A 21,475-nucleotide genomic window follows, 5' to 3' on the forward strand; every position below is an offset into this window, starting at 1 on the left:
CTCGTTTCATCAGCGCGCCCTGCGTCGCCCGTTCCCATGGTAACCACAATGGGGCTGAGCGCCGAGCTGCTCACTCGGCTGTATTGGAACTCAGGAGTCATGTGACGCTCGGCTGTGTGTGTGACAGATGTTCTATGGATGTAGGCTTGCTAAGATCCTTCTGTATCTTCATGTAATTCCAGACAGACTGGATAATGCTGAGATCAGAGCTCTGGGAGGGCAATATCATCACTTCCAGGACCCCTGGTTCTTTACGCTGAAGAGATTTCTTAATAACATTGGATGTATGTTTGGGGTTGTTGTCCTGCTGCAGAATACAATAAAATTTTATTTAAAACCTGAAAGCATTGTTACTTTGCAGCATTTTTTCCAAAACTCTTGCACAGTACTGTAGTCCTGTGGATTATCATGTTATGTTTTTTAATTGGGTTAGCTTTTCCCACTGTTTAAACACAACACAGGGTGCATCACAATGCATGCTTTTGCATGCTTGAGAAAAAGGGCATGGCCCTGAAAAGTCACCATACTAATTCTCCATTGAACTGGCCTTCTATGGACTTTGCTTTATCACGTACACAGGTTTTTTGGGAGTTTAGAGACACTTGAAATGATTCAGGCCCTTTAAGGCCCTTTTACACATTAATGTATTGTCAGTTCAACCTCCCGAGAAGGGTGGGTTTGGCCAACAATCTGTCTACTGTGTATGGGGAGCTCCCGACTCACCTCTGAAGAAAGATCGGGCAAGCTGAATATTTTCTTATTATCTTTTGTTCTCTCAGGATTCAAGCTCTCATCAGAGGTGTCTGGCAGCAACTCCCTCCTCTTTCGGGAGAGATCATTTGGTGGACAGCTGTTGAATGTGTATGGCCAGCTTTAGGCATCTGTGTTCAGAAGCAATGTACAGAATATGTCTGATTTCTATTGCTATTCTATGAGGTGTGCAACTGTCTGTTTGGTATTCACTATGGATGTATTCCTCCATATGGATGAGACACATGGATACAAACAGTACGACCCCCAACTGAGATCTCTAAAATCTGCCCTAGGGGACTGAATAGTAACAGGTACTGAATTCAGAAGTATAAGCATTATATCTGCTGCATTCAGTTACTGACTAACAACTGTAGATGAAGGCATGCTTCTCAGCAGCATATCTACTTATTTCTATATAGCCATATTTTTACACATTCCATGAAAATAATGGCCGTATTCTCTCCGTGGCAGTCAGTGGAGCTTGAATCAAAGACCCACATATTATATGATATCTCTTCCGGAATGGTGGCTCACTCCGGACAAAATTATGGAGATGGTGCTGCTAACCCTCAAGAGGGAAACCCACCCTCTAATCAGGATTTATAAAATTACAACTCTGATGAAGGGAAGGAGAGTTCCCGAAACGCGTCTGGGCTGGATCGCTTAATTAAAGAAGAAAATACCTCTGCAACAACTTGCATGGCCATGCGAGAATTATAACAACCACAACTAATACCTCGAATTAAGACGGACGTTTGTTTTGCTTGATGCGCTAGATACAAGTCACGTGAGCGGACCAAACCGGAACAGAGCCTCAACTCCCGTGAGAAGTTGGGTGAGTTAGCGAAGGAGCACGCAGAGACACGCCAACTGTGTCCCGCGCTGCCCTCGCCAAACTAGAGGAAGGCTTGTAACAGGAACGAGGGAGGTAAGGAGAAACCACCTCCATAACCCGTTTAAGGACCGGCATAACTGGTAATATAAGACTATAACCAGCCAGCACAAATTGGATTATATGCGCAATACGATATGAATGGACACTATTACTGAATATGGGCCACTGACCAGTATATCAGATTGTTAAATACAATTAGAAGCATTCTGTGAAAACTGAGATATATATACTAAACACAGACCGGGTGTAAGGCAGTGGACAAACAGAACATTTTACCATTGTAATACGAACAGAGACTTTGCAGTAGTAGACTGTGAATTTCTACAGAACATCCTTCATATATTGTGCTCCAATAGAGACTCTTCATCAATTGAATGTGAATTTCTCCTATTTATGCGAATTGCTAGATTTATAGCATATGAAATGGTATTTTATATTATTTTATCCTCTATATATGTGTGTATTTTACTAATACTTTTAGTGTTTAATTAAACTTTTAACCTCCAATATGCCAGCTGTTGAGTGCTCACCCAATTTTGAGTTGTAATATTATATGATTTGTTTGCAAAAGATGACTCCCCTACTGTATTCATGTCTTGGAAATTCAGCAGTGGGATTATCAGAAATCTGCTGCTTCTTTCTAAACTACTGCCAAAGTGGCCTTTTTTGTGGTAGGAATCACTGTGTGTCTTCTGCTGGCTCAAACTTTGCATTGCAAAGGTTCAAAGCTGTGGGTAAAACCTGCAGCGTGCACTGACGTTTCAATCCGCAGCGCGGCATGTGGGTGAGATTTCTGAAAATCTTATCCATGTGCTACCACTGTGTACTGCTACATATCTGCTGCCCACAAATCTGCAGTGCGGGAATATACCCTTAAAGGGGCCTTGAAGCCTAACCTTTGCCCCTATACATAACACACCCCACTCACAACAGTGATGTACCATTCAAGCTGCTGTGACCTGTGACTGGCTGCAGCGGTCATGGTCCTGTGGGGATCTGAAGCGGCAGGGAATGGAACAGAGGTGGGGTGGGGTTTGTTATGTTCACGGCACCGGTTAGGACCTCAAGGGTTATTGGCTCCAAGGCTGGACAACCCTTTTCCTGTGGGGATCTGAAGCGGCAGGGAATGGAACAGAGGTGGGGTGGGGTTTGTTATGTTCACGGCACCGGTTAGGACCTCAAGGGTTATTGGCTCCAAGGCTGGACAACCCTTTTACTGTGGGGATCTGAAGCGGCAGGGAATGGAACAGAGGTGGGACAGGGGTTTGTTATGTTCACAGCACAGGTTAGGACCTCAAGGGTTATTGGCTCCAAGGCTGGACAACCCTTTTCCTGTGGGGATCTAAAGCGGCAGGGAATGGAACAGAGGTGGGACAGGGGTTTGTTATGTTCACGGCACAGGTTAGGACCTCAAGGGTTATTGGCTCCAAGGCTGGACAAACCCTTTAACTGCCAGGAAATTATCCTATAGGCTTTGTGCACATAGAGATTGAATAATGCACCAACAGACTTCTATAGGGCCCTACTGTAGCTCTGTAGTTCACGTATGGAGGCACAAATAGTAGTTAGGGGTGCACCTAGCCTTTCTTCTGCCTGAGGCGAAATCTGATACGCACCCCAAACCCCCAATGCCAAATTCTTAACCGAACCCCTTCCCTCCAGCCCTACTGTTACAGACATACTTGGAAAACATTACATACAGAGCTAGAAAACATACAGGGTAACACGACGCCACATACTGTGCTTCCTAATACTATACTGCAGAAACTGATCATCTCTTCCGCTGCCCCGACTCTTGCCCCTACCTGGTGCTGCCTGAGGCAATCGCCTAACCTCGCCTCCTTGGTGGTGCACCCCTGATAGTAGTTATCTGCCACCTGATGACATTTGATGCACTATGGCAGATTACCATGCAGGTATGATGCCATACAGATCACCATTTGAGGGCACACCCAGGTCCTATGGCTCTGTACTAGGCAGCAGAGGCTACAGGCCCCCAGTTCAGCATGGCTTTGATTTATGGTACAAAATATGTTAAAAATGACCATTTATTTAGTACCAATTGACAAAGTATTAGGCAGCACCAAGAAATAGCCAGCAGCCCAGTACGATGATGGGGATACTAGCAGCAGAGGAGGATGGCAGTGACGCTGTGGCCCCGTGTACACCTGGTCCTGCAGCCTCACACTCTGCACTGGCTGTGGCAGGCGGCCAATGGGAGGGCGGGAGGCCCGGAAGCTCGTCCACACAGACAGCCGGGGAGGAGGAAGGGGCTCTGCGGCTGCCGGGATCTCAGGAGCCGCTGCAGGGAAGGAAAGCAGCCGGCGTGTGCGGGGCCTCGTCCTTCTCCGGTGCAGAGGATGATCGCGCCGCAGTGAGAGCGGAGGCCGGTGCCCGCGGCTGTGTGTGAGTACTGACCGCTTCCCGCCCATCACTGCCTGTGTACATACCGGCCCGGAGTCTGCTCCCCTCATACCAGATGTGGAGTACCCAGGGAAGCATCAGTGCAACAGCTGTGCATGCAGCAGATACATTGTACAGCGCCACGGAGGGGGCTGGTGCCATATAAACTTTATATCATTCTAAAAAAGATTCTATCTATCTATCTATCATCTATTCTATCTATCATCTATTCTATCTATTATCTATTCTATCTATCTATCATCTATTCTATCTATCTATCTATCTATCTATCTATCTATATCTCTATCTATTATCTATCTAATCTTCTATATCTCTATCTAATCTATCTATTATCTATTCTATCTATCTATCTATCTATCTATCTATCTATCTATCAATCATCTATCTATCTATCATCTATTCTATCTATCTTTTATCTATCATCTATTCTATCTATTATCTATTCTATCTATCTATCTATCTATCTATCAATCATCTATTCTATCTATTATCTATTCTATCTATCTATCTATCTATCTATCTATCATCTATTCTATCTATTATCTATTCTATCTATTATCTATCTATCTATCTATCAATTATCTATCTATCTATCTATCTATCTATCTATCTATATCTCTATCTATTATCTATCTATCTAATCTTCTATATCTCTATCTAATCTATCTATTGTCTATTCTATCTATCTATCTATCTATCTATCTATCAATCATCTATCTATCTATCTATCTATCTATCTATCTATCTATCTATCTATCATCTATTCTATCTATCTATCTATCTATCTATTATGTATTCTATCTATTTATCAATCAATCAATCATCTATCTTTATCTATCTATCTATCTATCTATCTATCTATCTTTTATCTATCACATATTCTATATATCTATTATCTATCAATCATCTATCTATCTATTATCTATCTATTATATCTATCTATTATCTATCTATCTATCTATCTATCTATCTATCTATCTATTATATCTATCTATCTATTATATCTATCTATCTATCTATCTATCTATTATATCTATCTATTATCTATCTATCTATCTATCTATCTATCTATCATCTATCTATCTATCTATCTATCTATATCTATCTATTATCTATCTATCTATCTATATCTCTATCTATTATCTATCTAATCTTCTATATCTCTATCTAATCTATCTATTATCTATTCTATCTATCTATCTATCTATCTATCTATCTATCAATCATCTATCTATCTATCATCTATTCTATCTATCTTTTATCTATCATCTATTCTATCTATTATCTATTCTATCTATCTATCTATCAATCATCTATTCTATCTATTATCTATTCTATCTATCTATCTATCTATCTATCTATCTATCTATCTATATCTCTATCTATTATCTATCTATCTAATCTTCTATATCTCTATCTAATCTATCTATTATCTATTCTATCTATCTATCTATCTATCTATCTATCATCTATTCTATCTATTATCTATTCTATCTATTATCTATCTATCTATCAATTATCTATCTATCTATCTATATCTCTATCTATTATCTATCTATCTAATCTATCTATTGTCTATTCTATCTATCTATCTATCTATCTATCTATCTATCTATCTATCAATCATCTATCTATCTATTATCTATCTATCTATCTATCATCTATTCTATCTATCTATCTATCTATCTATCTATTATGTATTCTATCTATTTATCAATCAATCAATCATCTATCTTTTATCTATCTATCTATCTTTTATCTATCACATATTCTATATATCTATTATCTATCAATCATCTATCTATCTATTATCTATCTATTATATCTATCTATTATCTATCTATCTATCTATCTATTATATCTATCTATCTATTATATCTATCTATCTATCTATCTATCTATTATATCTATCTATTATCTATCTATCTATCTATCTATCTATCTATCATCTATCTATCTATCTATATCTATCTATTATCTATCTATCTATCTATCTATCTATATCTCTATCTATTATCTATCTAATCTTCTATATCTCTATCTAATCTATCTATTATCTATTCTTTCTATCTATCTATCTATCTATCTATCAATCATCTATCTATCTATCATCTATTCTATCTATCTTTTATCTATCATCTATTCTATCTATTATCTATTCTATCTATCTATCTATCTATCTATCTATCAATCATCTATTCTATCTATTATCTATTCTATCTATCTATCTATCTATCTATCTATCTATCATCTATTCTATCTATTATCTATTCTATCTATTATCTATCTATCTATCTATCTATCTATCAATTATCTATCTATCTATCTATCTATATCTCTATCTATTATCTATCTATCTAATCTTCTATATCTCTATCTAATCTATCTATTGTCTATTCTATCTATCTATCTATCTATCTATCTATCTATCAATCATCTATCTATCTATTATCTATCTATCTATCTATCTATCATCTATTCTATCTATCTATCTATCTATTATGTATTCTATCTATTTATCAATCAATCAATCATCTATCTTTTATCTATCTATCTATCTTTTATCTATCACATATTCTATATATCTATTATCTATCAATCATCTATCTATCTATTATATCTATCTATTATCTATCTATCTATCTATCTATCTATATATCTATCTATCTATTATATCTATCTATCTATCTATCTATCTATCTATCTATTATATCTATCTATTATCTATCTATCTATCATCTATCTATCTATCTATATCTATCTATTATCTATCTATCTATCTATATCTCTATCTATCTATCTATCTATCTATATTTTATCTATCTGTCTATCTATTATCATCTATCTATCTATCTATATCTATCTATCTATCTATCTATCTATCTATCTATCATCTATATTTTATCTATCTATCTATCTATTATCTATTCTATCTATTATCTATCTATCTATCTATCTATCTATCTATCTATCTATTATCTAATCTTCTATATCTCTATCTAATCTATCTGTCTATATATCATCTAATATCTGTCTATCTAATCTATCTATTTCATATCTATCTATCATCTATTCTGTCTATCTCATATCTATCTCTCTATTATCTATCTATCTCTCTCTCTCTCTCTCTCTCTCTCTCTCATATCTATCTATCTATCATCTATTCTATCTATTATCTATTCTATCTATCTATCTCTCTATTATCTATCTATCTTTCTCTCTCAGATCTATCTATCTATCTATTATCTATTCTATCTATCTATCTATTATCTATTCTATCTATTATCTATCTATCTATCTATCTATCTATCATCTATTCCAGGGGTGCACAACCTGCGGCCAGCGGGTCGCATGCGGCCCCCAGAGCCATGGTTTGCAGCCCCCGCCCTGCTGGGCAGAAACACAGCTGATCCTGCAATCAGCTGTGTTTCTGCACAGAGCGCCGCACAGCAGACGGATCACAGGTTTTGCTCCTCTACTGTAGCAGGAGCAGAAAGGGTCCCCGGCTATTAGTGAGAGCGGGGAAGCTGAGGAGATGACAGAAGCGCTTTATTAGCGCTTCTGCCTTCTCCTCTATGAGCACTCTGCAGTGTGGACCCAGCGATCATGTGATCGCTGGGTGTCTCGGGAACAGAGGAGCGCTGCCCTGGTACAAAGCCTCCGCAGCAGGCTGGTTTCCCTAAAACTGGGGCTCCTTTGGATGCTCCAGCTACAGTGGTAATAGTACAAAGAAAAAGTCACTTATTGTCTCCCAAAGGTCTTTCAGTGACCTCTTGGGGACAAATTATGTGGTAAATATATATATATATATATATATATATATATAAAAAAAAGTAAAAAAATGATTCAAAAAAATTTGAAAACAAAATAAATGTAAAAATTAAATAAAAAGGAAAAAGTGCTTAATAAAAGAGAGTGTTCACTGTCCCTCCACAGTCTTTTTATGAAAAAGTGAAAATTTTTAAAAAGTGACAGTGTGCCCCAAAGTCTTTTTATGACCTCTTGGGGGACATATTATGTAGCAGAAATATATTAAGTTAAAAAAAATAAAGATACATAAAAGAAAAAACACCCACACCAATCAAAACCGTCACCATTACCGCCCCATTCACGTGAAACTTTTCATATTATATAGCAAAACAGCCTACACAAAATAGAGAACTAATTATAATAATATATTTTGGTGTCAGTTTGCATAAAATTATTTTGGTAGTCCAACAAATAAGATAGTTACAACCATTTGAACCACCACGCGCGCTAAATCACAAAAAAGTGTTTGGTCCTTAAGGCCTTTTCGGGCCTGGTCATTCAAGCGTTAACCAATAGGCGCCTGGTTACTGCAGGGCGCCTATAACTGGATTGGCAGGAGATGGTAGTAACCAGTGAGCTCCGTCCTCTGCAGTGAAGGAAAACGCTTATTTAGAAATAGGAGGCAGGATGGAAGGAAATGTCGCCACTTTTCTGGTAAAAAATGATTTTTAACAAGTTCCTGCAGCATGGCCTCTGAAATCGAAAATTCATAATTACCTGCTCCACTCCGCTCTGGTCCTCTGCACTGCCCCCGCTGCCTCCATCTTCCGGTTCCTGCTCTGTTTACACCTGTCAGTGCATGGCCATGGTCACTTGCACGGCTCCAGCCAATGAATGGCTTCAGCAGTGACACGCTGCTTGTGGCCACATCACCGCCTAAGCCAGTCATTGGCTGGAGTGGTGTATGACCATGTCCATGCACTGCCAGGTGTAAACAGCGGAGGCAATTCGAAGAACCAGAGAGGCGGGGAGCAGGTAAGTATAACTCTTCAGTTTCAGGGGTTATGCTGCAGCACGATATTTGGGACAATTACTGGGAACAAGTGTTCATAGGAGCGCTCATATCTTATATCTGGCCGGTATAATCCTGCAGCTGATCAGTCGATAAACAAGGAATTGCTCATTTGTCGGCTGATTTGCATTTATTTATCTGGATGAAAGATGTCCGATTATCTGCAGCACGACTGTGGCAGCGATCACTCCTCCCCAGTCACTTTGCACTGGCTTGTGTAATAGACAGATGAGCGCCGATCAACATTTTTTTATTTGCGGCCCCTTGAAATAGAACGATGTGACAATGCGGCCCCCAGACCAAAAAAGGTTGTGCACCCCTGATCTATTCTATCTATCTATCTATCTATCTATCTATCTATCTATCTCTCTAGCTAATCTATCTATCTATCTATCTATCTATCTATCTATCTATCTATCTATCTATCTCTCTAGCTAATCTATCTATCTATCTATCTATCTATCTATCTCTCTAGCTAATCTATCTATCTATCTATCTATCTATCTATCTATCTATCTATCTAATGTTCTATATCTCTATCTAATCTATCTATCTATCTATCTATCTATCTATCTATCTATCTATCTAATCTTCTATATCTCTATCTAATCTATCTATCTATCTATCTATCTATCTATCTATCTATCTCATATCTATCTATCTCATATCTATCTATCTATCTAATCTATCTATCTCTTATCTATCTATCTATCTATCTATCTAATCTTCTATATCTATCTATCTAATCTATCTATCTATCTATCTATCTATCTATCTATCTATCTATCTAGCTAATCTTCTATATCTCTATCTAATCTATCTATCTATCTATCTATCTATCTATCTATCTATCTCATATCTATCTATCTAATCTATCTATCTCTTATCTATCTATCTATCTATCTATCTATCTATCTATCTATCTATCTATCTATCACAAACAGTTTCCACTGGAGCGTTATTTCATGTCATCTTGTCACAGGTCGCCATTCTTAATGTCTATTGGATTTTTGGTATTCAGTTTCTATCCCAGCCTACATAACCCTAATCTGATAAGGGTTATCCAGTGTCAGGATTTACTGACATGCCACTTTCAGATGTCAGGAAGATACATTGCCCTGTGATCTATTGTTCTGGATTATATTGGGGAGGATACAAATGCCACGATTATTCGATAGATATCACAAACCTACAAAACCATGTGAGGTTCAGCCAATGTTCCAGTGTCTTATCCTTCTGGAGGCCGATCACACAGTAAGGGTACGGTCACTCCGTCAGGTTTCTGCTGCAGTTTTGAAAGCTAAAATCAGGAGTGGATCATAAGAGAGGAGAAAGTATAAAGGACAGATAGATTAAATTTAATCCTCGTCTTTCAAAACACAGTGCAGAAACCTGACCGTGAGGTTGTACCCTAAGGCCGTATTCACATTTCCGTGTTTGTTTGATGTCAATGAAAAAAATCATTCTGTGTTTTATCTGTGTCAGTTTTTTGCCATCCATGTGTCATCCCTTATTCCATGGACAACTCACAGTGTTTTTTCGCTGACCCATAGACTATGGCCTCATGCACATGACCGTTTGCTTCCTCGTCGTTTCCTCCGATTGTAGCGTTTCAGGTGCGGACCCATTCATTTCTACGGAGCCGTTGAAAATGCAGCTAGTGCACCGTTTGCCATCCGCGTCCGTGATCCGTGGTTCCAGTCCGTCAAAAAAATATAACCTGTCCTATTATTTCCGCGGAAAACGGTTCACGGACCCATTCAAGTCAACGGGACTGCTAAAAAACGCGGAGGCACACAAGATTGTCATCCGCATCCGCGTGTCCATGTCCGTTTTATTCCTATCATTTGCATGGCAAACCTGTCTTATACTTTTTTTATATTCCTTTATGTCTGGTGATCCTCCAAAAATAAAGGAAGACACTCGGAAACAAAAACGGAAACGGATCACGGAACAACGGAACCTCATTTTGCGGAACGGAACACAACAACGGTCGTGTGCATGAGGCCTATAATGGGCGTATTTGGTCTGCATCATGTCTCCGTGATTTTTTTCACTGACCCACGGTCAGTGAAAATCTACTGATATGTGAGCAGACACATTAAAATCAATGGGTACTTGTCCATTCATTTTTTGTTCCAGGGAAAGGGATAGCCACCTAGCAACAACTATTAAGTGTAGGTCGCTGCCTATTACTGCCAACGGGAAAGAATCCGAGATCTCGCGAGACTGCTACGGCAAGCGAGATCTCATGGGAAAGTGTTGCGACACCGGGTACTCTCAACTCTGTCAACCTAAGATCAAAATTAAGTCAAGTAGACTTGAGAGGTCTCAACAGGTTTAATAACTGAAAACGGGACGAACTGTAATAAACTTTGTGGCTCAGATTAACTGTGTAATAATTGTGAGTGTTTTTTTTTTAAACTTGTTGATGAAATGTAGTTTTCTTGAGTTGACAACTCAGAATGAGAATAGTCCTACATGTAATGACAGGAAGGGAACAACAATCCAGCCCTGAACTCCACCCACACCACTGTCCATACCTAGTTGTGCGATCCGCCCTAAATTAAGGCCCACAACTAGGTGATGGTCCCTGACTTGAGTACAGAGGCCTAAGTGTTGTCAGATAGAGGTCAAAACCAGGAGTGGATCAGAATTTAACAGCTAAGTCAAATACACAGCAGAGTGAAACCAGGAGGTAACGTCAGCAGGCAAAGGCTAGGTCAGAAACTATCAGAGTCTAATACCAAACAGTATCCAATATCAAGCAAGGTCAAATAACAAGCAGAGTCAAATACCCGGAGGTCATGACAGAGGCAAAATCAGAATACTTTGGCAAAGTAAAAAAAAAACAGGCAACAGGTAAGCGATCCAGAGTAACAAACACTAAACTAGCTAGTAAGGCAGGAATACCAATCGCAGGCAACTGTGGCCAGCAGCAGCTGCCTGATTACTCTGCATTCCAAATTGTTATGCAAGTCATATTTTTCTCTGCTTTTCCTAAATGGTCAATGCAAATCAACCGTTAGAGTAGAAATCAAATTTTATTCAATAAACCTCCCAATGATAACAGTATTTTTTTCACAAATGAAAAAACTCAAAATGCACTGTTCCAAGTTATTATGCACAACAGGTCACATTTACTGAAATCAAAAACTATTTCAATCAAAAACATCTTAACAGGCCAAGTTACATGTTAAATAGGACCCTTTTTTGATATCACCTTCACAATTCTTGCTTCCATTGAACTTCAGAGTTTTTAGACAGGTTCTGCTTGGATTTCTTTGCAGGATGTCAGAATAGCCTCCCAGAGCTGCTGTTTTGATGTGAACTGCCTCCCACGCATATATCTTTTGCGTGAGGATACTCCAAAGATTCTCAATAGGGTTAAGGTCAGAGAAGTTTCTCTCCTTTTTTGCCAATAGCAGCCAATGAATTAGAGGTATTCCTTGCCGCATGAGATTTTCATGCATTTTCAGGTATGAAGATGAATTTGCTATGGAAGGCATGGTTCTTTTTTTTTGTACCATGGAAGAAAGTGGTCAGTGAGAAACTTTATATACATATGCTAAGGTCATTTTCACACCTTCAGGGACCCTAAAGGGTTTTACCAGCTCTCTCCCCATGATTCCACCCCAAAACATGACTCCGCCACCTCCTTGCTGATGTCACATCCTTGTTGGGACTTGGTGGCCGTCCACCAACCATCCAGTACTCCATCCATCTGGACCATCCTGAGTTGCAGAGCTCTCATTAATAAAAAAGACTGTTTGAAAACTAGTCTTCATGTATGTCTGGGCCCACTGGAACCACTTCTGCTTGTGAGCACTGGTTAGGGATGGCCGAATAGTAGGTTTATGCACAACTACAAACCTCTGGAGGATCCTACACCTTGGGGTTCACGGGACTTCAGAGGCACCAGCAGCTTCAAATACCTGTTTTCAGCTTTGTAATTGCATTTTAAAGCAGCTGCTCTCCTAATCCTATGAATTTGTCTGGCAGAAACCTTCCTCATTATGGCTTTATCTGCACAAACCCCTCTGTGCTGTGAATCAGCCACTAATCTCTTCACAGTACGATGATCATGCTTACGTTTTCATAAAATATCTAATGTTTTCATATCTTGTCCAAGGCATTGCACTATTTAACGCTTTTGGCAGTAGAGCGATCTTTTTTATTTCCCATATTGTTTGAAACCTGTGGCCTGAATAATAATAATGAACGTCCTTCTTATGTAGTTTTCCTTTAATTGAGCTCACCTGGCAAACTAATTATCTCAGGTGTTTAAGACTGATTTCAGTGATCCAAAGAGCCCTGAGACATAAAACCATCCATGAGTATAATTGAAAAACCAAAAATGACTTCTTTATGACACTTGAATCCAATTTGCATAATAATTTGGAATGTGGTGTAAATAGCTTGCCCTCAGGAAGCATGTGACGTCGGCACTGAGCCTTATTGGCACGGCATCCCTGCTCCTGATCGGTCGACCAGCCCCACTGTCAGCAGGGTTGGTTGCCACAGCAACAAAGCGCCACCGTAGTCCAGTCAGACTCGCCACGGGAGAGCAGACTGGTAAGTATGTGACACTATGAGGGACATTTACTAAAGGCATTATGCCACTATTGTGGCCTAAAAATGCTTCTCAGCACTTTTCCGAAGTGCAGAGAAAAAGGCCGGCACTTAGCGGGAGGGGTGGGGCTCTGTGCAGCCTGCTGGATATACTATTACTGGCGTAAGTTATAGCGAAAGTCTACACCAGTCTGTAACTAGCGTAGAATTTATTAAGAGGCATCAACCTCCTAATTAATTAGACGCATCTCACCCAGGGCAAGAAGATCAAGACTGGCGTATGTTTCTGGTAGATTGTTACCCTGTACCTTTTAGGCTATGTTTGAGTTTAAGGACCTTTTGGCTCTTTTGTTGGCCTAAGAGAATGTATATAAACCAAATTAGTATTCTCTGTTCTCAAACAGGAAAACCTATGTGGGTAGGATATTTGGATTTGCTAGGTGGCCGTGCCCTTCCCTAGAATAAAAACCATTTGCAGATCATAGAGTCCTGCAAACTGTGCTTTGTTCTTTGTGGGGGCAGCCACCTAGCACCAACTATTAGGCAGAGAGGCACACACCTGATGGTAGCTCTCATCATTTGTAAACGTTCAGTTTCGGAAGAATGCCAATAGAAGCCTAATGAAAGTGAGTTCTGAAGACCATCTAGCTGCCCTCAATAGCAGCTTCTCTCATATGTTGGGCTTTAAATATGGTCTTATCTATGCCTGCATTTTATATGCCAAAAAGAATCCATGTAGTCTATAGAAACATGTATTCCAGCTCACCATATGTTGCCCATGCACGGAACAGACCGGACGAGTCTTTCAAACAGATACATAAAACAAACAGGGTTCCAGCATCCAAAGTTTTGATTGTTGCTTCGTCTTTATTTCATTTACGGTTAAAAATACATCTTGTAGACAACACCACCCTCCACCATCAGGTTAACGTGTTTTGAACTCAAGCGTTCTTACTCATAACCTCATGTGGTGTGCGACTTCAGGGATAAAATAGACCCCACCCTCCAATGGGAAAAATGGGGGAAGGGAAAACAAGTCTTGGAGGGGGAAAGAAAATCCTCCCTGGGTCAGACTCCACATAATCAGTCACCTGTCACATTCATAGAATCACAATACTCTTCCTACCTTTAATACATAAAATTCATAGTTACATCAATGTTATAAACTCAATAAAAAAAATAAAAAAAATAAAAATTAGAAAGGAAAGAAAAAGGTGAAAAGCTAGGAGAGAAAAACGGACAAACTAAGCCCCTTTATTTGGACATATTAGCTCCAAAGAAAAAACGCACTATGTGAATATACACACTGTGCTAATATCTCTGGAATGATCTCTGTTGTATTTAAGGCTGTTCACTCCTAACCCATGTGATAAAAAAATGGCTTCTCTTAAGTCTATTAAGACATTGGTTGGAGGAAAACACACCTTCGATATCAGAAACCCTAAATGACATGAAAAAATGTCTAAACCTAGAGAAAATAGAGACAGAATATCAGAAGACCAAATTAACAAATGCATTTTTTGGGAAATGGAGACCTTATATTGCGGCCTTCCTTTCAGCAGAGGAGATACAGGAGGTAGTGCGGCCATTGTATGCCACACATACAGAAACTTTTCCAATAAAGAGTTATATAAATTGTAACAGTGAGGGGGTTATATATATAATTAAATGTACAAGCTGTGATATTATGTATGTGGGCAGCACCAGTAGACAATTTAAAGCCACATCACAGGAACATCTCAACTACACTACTAACCCCCAGGCAACGGGCATTTCAATTGCGGCCACCCATTTTATTAATAAACATAACAGAAATTTTGATATCAAAATTTGTGGTCGGATGAAAAAATCTGCATGTTTTACAAGGATGCCTCCCGCATTTAGTAAAGCCCAGGTATTTCAACCAGGTATTTATAGGTGTACTATAGGACTGTGTAAACACTGAAGGGGATAGGCTATTTGCCAATGTGCACGGTCGTCTCGACACGATCCTGCATCTTTTCTTGAGAACATTATACAGGATGTTATCTTCATATAGAATTGGGAGGCATTTCCGTATCGCTTGTTCTATTAAGAAAAATTGCCGACTATATGTAAGAACAAGTGTAGGTTTCTCATCACTCCCTATTCCCTTCCGAGCCAAATTTTTATTTTCAGATTTGAATAAAAGATCTATTCTGTCTTTATTTTTGGCTATATTCAGGGCTCTGGATAACATCCACTTAGCATACCCTCTGTGTCTCAAACGATCCCATATTAGTTGACATTCATTCTGAAAGGCAATATTGGTACTACAGTTTCTACGTGGCGGTATAAATTCACACACCAATTATGGCTTTTATTATATGGGTTGGATGGTGGCTGCTTTTAAGATAGTATTACCAGAGACCTCCTTTCCGATAAGTCTCTGTATTGATATTCTGGTTTGGGATTCCAGTCAGCCTCAGATCCAAAAAACAAACAGATTGTAAATCCATTCAACTTCAAATTATATGGATTATTGTTTACATAATTAACAAAGTCCGGTATGGCAGATACATCGCCACTCCAAATGAGTATCAAGTCATCGATGTATCTGCCATACCAGACAATAGCTTCCGAAAAATGATTATGCTCCGAAAAGACATAACTCTCCTCCCAATACGCCATGGTTATATTTGCGAGGGATGGTGAGAATTTGGCCCCCATAGACACGCATATAAAGTATTTAGGAGGTTCAGGAGGTTCTTGACTGCAATACATAAGGGCAAATCTAATACACAATGCAAACACCATAATCTCACTAGAAAACAAAGGGAAGCACTTAAACAATTGAAAGACCGCTCAGTATGCCATCGAGAAAGTGTTTATTCCATCCAGGGGAGGCAATCTTAAGCAAAGAATCTTATTGCGTGAGGCATACTGGATCTTCAGATTGAACACTCGTTATCCATCAGGACTCAATCTGAGGAAGGAGCTTATGTATTTATATCAACGATAGCTCGATACAGGGGCCAGTTTAAACACCTAGATTTTAAATTAAAACAGCTAAATTAAATATAATATATTATACCTAAATCATCAAATTCATTTTTCCGGTCAAAATGGAATAGTAATAACATCATAAAGAGAAGCCATTTTTTAATCACATGGGTTAGGAGTGAACAGCCTTAAATACAACAGAGATCATTCCCCTGAGATTTTATAGTTTTTTTTCAGATATTAGCACATTGTGTTTTTTCTTTGGAGCTAATATGTCCAAATCAAAGGGCTTAGTTTGTCTGTTTTTCTCTCCTAGTTTTTCACCTTTTTCTTTCCTTTCTAATTTGGTACTCAGTGTTTTGTTTTTACTGAGTTTATAACATTGATGTAACTATGAATTTTATGTATTAAAGGTAGGAAGAGTATTGTGATTCTATGAATGGGACAGGTGACTGATTATGTGGAGACTGATTAAGCTGGACACCACATGAGGTTATAAGTAAGAACGCTTGAGTTCGAAACATGTTAACCTGACGGTGGAGGGTGGTGTTGTCTACAAGATGTATTTTTAACCGTAAATGAAATAAAGCCGCCCTCCATTCATTTCAATGGGGCTGCTGAAAATAGCCGATCACTGGCTTTGCTATTTCTGTCTTCCCCATAGAAATGAATAGGAGCAGGGGCCGCGTGTGCACGGTGTGCTCCAATTCACTTGTATGGGAGCAGCGCTTGGTGGTGGGCGAACCGGGGTTCTCCAGCCACAGCTCTTCCCGCTCCGTTCTCCTTGTAGGTGCAGGTCCCAGAGATGGGACACGCATATATCAGACAATGGGGGCATATCTTAGCGATATGCCCCCATTGTATGTGATGGGAAAACCTCTTTAATCCTGAACGCATAATATGCGTAACAATGCCTATCCTTGTTTTGCGGACCCATAGAAATGAATGGTTCCGTGTGAAATCTGAAAAAACTGCTGATTGGATGCGGACCAAAAATATGGTTGTGTGAATGGGACCTAATACTTAGTCTAAACACTGTTTTCTGTGCAAAGATAAGGATTTTTTCTGGAAAGGAAACATTTTTTGTGACAGTGAGAAGTTTTTTTTATCACATTTATGACCCAACTGTCTGACGAGATTTTTTCTAAATAATGACGGGAAGGAATGGATAATGCTATGCTTACCCGAATAGGATTTCTTGTAAGTATTTGGTTTTGTTGAAGATCCTTTTCCCGAAATGTATGATTTTTAGAATATTTTTTGGGGGGGATTGTCCCTGTGATCATGGTCCGCCCATGGGACCATAGTTGCCCTAGCAGCTTCAGTTCTGCAAAGGACTTACGAGCCCTATATCTCATTTTTACTTCATGAGCAAGTTCTGGACCTAACAAATTACTGTTTTCCAGATTTGAGTCTTCGTGTGATTTTGGGGCTAAATCTGCCATCCCTTCTGATGTGAGCCAATGGGATCTTCTGATGTTTGTAATGTAGTTAAATGATTGTCCTATAGGGCTCATGGACACAAATGTGTACCGCCCGTTCCGTGCATTGGGGACCTCAGTTGTGGTCTCCAATGCATGGGCACCATCAGTATGGCTGGCACAGATGGATGCAGGCCTATTGAACTTGAATGGGTCTGTGATCCGTCCACACCGCAAAAAAATAGAACAAGTTCCGCACCTTCTGTATTGCGGACCAATTCAACTGAATGTTTGCAGGCCGCAATATGGACCCTGGCCAACAACAATCATGTGCATGAGTCAGGACAGCTCTGCTAACAACTTTCAGAAGTGCTAATTAAGATGAGCAAGCATCTGCCTCCATGGCCAGCTTAAAGAAATCTGTGGAGAGCACTTGCTCTCCTGAGACTTTCCTGCGATCTCGCTTGACTATAGTGGTCTTGTGAGATCTTCCTTTCTTTCCTGATGGCAGAGAGAGGCAGCTGCCTAAACCTTATAGCTGGTGCTAGGTGGCTGTCTTACCAAAGAACAAATTATGTATTTAAAGATTTATTGTCCCTGAAATAAAAGAATTAAGCTCTTATTTTATCAGCTTCTATCAGTCCGGTCAGTTATATCTAGGAAAGCTGGGTAATAACCGTTATGGTGGCCGTTACAGCCCCTATTTTTGAAAGTTCACTTTTGTGAAATGTCAGAGGCTGAATAGTTGTATGCAGTCCTGACATTTCATTTCACATGACTGGCCTGTAGCCACAAAGGAGATTACAGCAGTAGCCATGGTGATGGATGTTGCTGTGACTTCAGCCTACCATGTCCATCATGGGACATAGGGAGAAGCTGTAGGGTCCCATGGACCCTATTAATGCAAATTAGGCATAGCAGTCTAGCAAATGGAGGGGAGAGGCAGAGGAATGATTTCTGTCATGTGAGTCAGCCCAAATTCTCTGCTTGGTATTGCTGTGAGTAAGAAGAACATTTTAAAAGAACCTGCCCCTTGGAGGTGTCACATACAGACATGGATGTTCTGAGACAATTGTGTGTAGCTGCTTACTGCAACATGAGCAGATCCAATCAGTATGTGGCAACTACTCCTTAAATACATTGCCTTGAAAAAGTATTCATACCCTTTGAACTTTTCCATATTTTTTCATGTTACACCCACAAACTTAAATGTATTTTATTGGGATTTTATGTGATAGACCAACACAAAGTATCTAGTTAGTAGTTAATAAATTCAAATCTAGAAAGTGTTTTGTATTCAGCCCCCCTGAGTCAATACCTTGTAGGAGCACCTTTCGCTACAATTACAGCTGCAAGTCTTTTGGGGTATGTCTCTACAAGATTTTCACATCTAGAAGCTATCATTTTTGCCCATTCTTCTTTGCAAAGTAGCTCAAGCCTAGGCAGATTGGATGGAGAGCATCTGTGAACAGCAATTTTGAGGTCTTGCCATAGATTTTCAGTGGGATTTAGGTCCAGACTTTGAGCTATTCTAACGCATGAATATGCTTTGCTATAAATTATTCCATTAAAGCTCTGGCTATATGTTTAGGGTCATTGTCCTGCTGGAAGGTGATCCTCCTCTCCAGTATCAAGTTTTTGCAGCCTCTATCAGGTTTTCCTCCGGCCCTATATTTAGCTCCATCCATCTTCCAACGAAATCTGACCAGCTTCCCTGTCCCTGCTGAAGAAAAGCATCCCCACACCACAAATCTGCCACCACCATGTTGCACTGTGGAAATGGGGTGTTCAGGTTTATGTGCAGTGTTAGTTTTCCACCAGCCATAGCATTTAGGCCAAAAAGTTCAACCTTAACTCTCATTTAACTAGAGCACCTTCTTCCACGTGTTTACTGTGTCCCCTACATGGCTTGTGGAAAACTACAAACAGGACTTCTTATGGCGTGTTTTTTTATTTTTATTCTTCTTGCCAGTTTTTTGATTACACAACTAATAGTTGTCCTGTGGACAGATTCTCTCACCTGACCTGTGGATCTATGTAGCTTCTCCTTAGTGACCATGGTCCTTCTCTATTAGTGCTCTACTTGCCTTAGCTGCCAGTTACGGTGGGCGGACATGTCTTCATAGGTATGCAGTTGTGCCATACTCCTTCCATTGTCAGATGATGGATTGAACAGTGGTCCGTGAGATGTTCAGAGCTTGGAATATATTTTAGAACCTATTCCTGCTTCACACTTCTCCACAAGTTTATCCCTGACCTGTCTGGTGTGTTCTTTGGTTTCCATAGTTAATACGGTTGAAAAAAGACATACAGTGAGGCATGGTGGCGGCAGCATCATGTTTTGGGGCTGTTTTTCTTTAGCTGGAACTGGGGCCTTAGTTAAGCTAGAGGGAATTATGGACAGTTCCAAATACCAGTCAATATTGGCACAAAACCTTCAGGCTTCTGCTAGAAAGCTGAACATGAAGAGGAACTTCATCTTTCAGCATGACAACAACCCAAAGCATACATCCAAATCAACAAAGGAATGGCTTCACCAGAAGAAGATTAAAGTTTTGGAATGGCCCAGCTAGAGCCCAGACCTGAATCCGAAAATCTGTGGGGTGATCTGAAGAGGGCTGTGCACAGGAAATCCAACTATTGAAACAGCTCAGCGGGATGTCGCTGATTAGTGAGTATAGCAGGACGCCGCTAAACAAATTACTAGTTTTTTAACACATTGATATTGTGTCACTACCACATTGGGAGGATATGCAAATACCGCAACTGAACAGAGAGCCTCTATAAGACACAAACAGAGGTGACGTTTCATTACTAAAGACTACTGCTGTGTAATCTTATTAAATCTGCAGTGGAGCTATAATACTGTACCATCCCACATTACATATTCGTATTTATTACTAATCTGGACCTAGGTGGATTTTATTTGATGTTTAGGATATTGTATGCATTTTAACTTTTTAGGCTATCAATTAATTTGTAATTCTACCTTTTATTTGGTAATTAGGCTTTTTATCTATTGTTACCCCCAAGTTTTTTTTTGTTATTAATAAATTGTATGGTCCCAATATATCGAGAGTTCCCAGTATTTTTTATCCAATCCCATTATTTGTTCAGAGCACCTCTACCTTGATTGTGTGTCATTCCTGTGCGCCACATTTTTTCACACCTTCTCTATAAGTGACTCTCCCAGTGTTACATCACCTAGGACATATGAGAGATTATTACTACCAAGATGCATAACTTTACATTTGTCCACATTGAACCTAATTTGCCAAGTTGAAGCCCAATCACTCAGAGTGATAACGTCAGCTCTTAGTGTATGGACGTCTTCAATAGACTGTACAGTTCTACATAGCTTAGTGTCATCTGCAAAAATAGATATGGTGTTATTAATCCCCTCCTCAATATCATTAATAAATATAGATAATATATATATATATATATATATATATAAATAAAGGGCCCAGCACTGAAACTTGGGGTACACCACTTATAACCCAGGACCATTCTGAATAGGAATCATTGACCACAACTCTCTGGACACGGTCCTTCGGCCAGTTTTCAATCCAATTACAAACTATACTTTCCAAGCCTATATACCTTACTTTACCTATTAACCGTCTA

General features: G+C 39.3%; 1 protein-coding gene across 1 annotated transcript in view; it reads left to right on the forward strand.

Moving 5' to 3' along the window:
- The first annotated feature begins 3,910 nt into the window (after nucleotides 1-3,910).
- The window catches only part of ZMAT3 (zinc finger matrin-type 3), a 62,102-nt gene continuing 44,537 nt past the window's right edge, over nucleotides 3,911-21,475 (forward strand). Inside the window, exon 1 of the mRNA XM_044290095.1 lies at nucleotides 3,911-4,054. The gene's annotated coding sequence lies outside the window, so the exon portion shown is untranslated. The remainder of the gene's footprint in view (nucleotides 4,055-21,475) is intronic.

Source organism: Bufo gargarizans, chromosome 4, assembly GCF_014858855.1.
Source record: "Bufo gargarizans isolate SCDJY-AF-19 chromosome 4, ASM1485885v1, whole genome shotgun sequence".
In the NCBI taxonomy this organism is placed as follows: domain Eukaryota; kingdom Metazoa; phylum Chordata; class Amphibia; order Anura; family Bufonidae; genus Bufo; species Bufo gargarizans.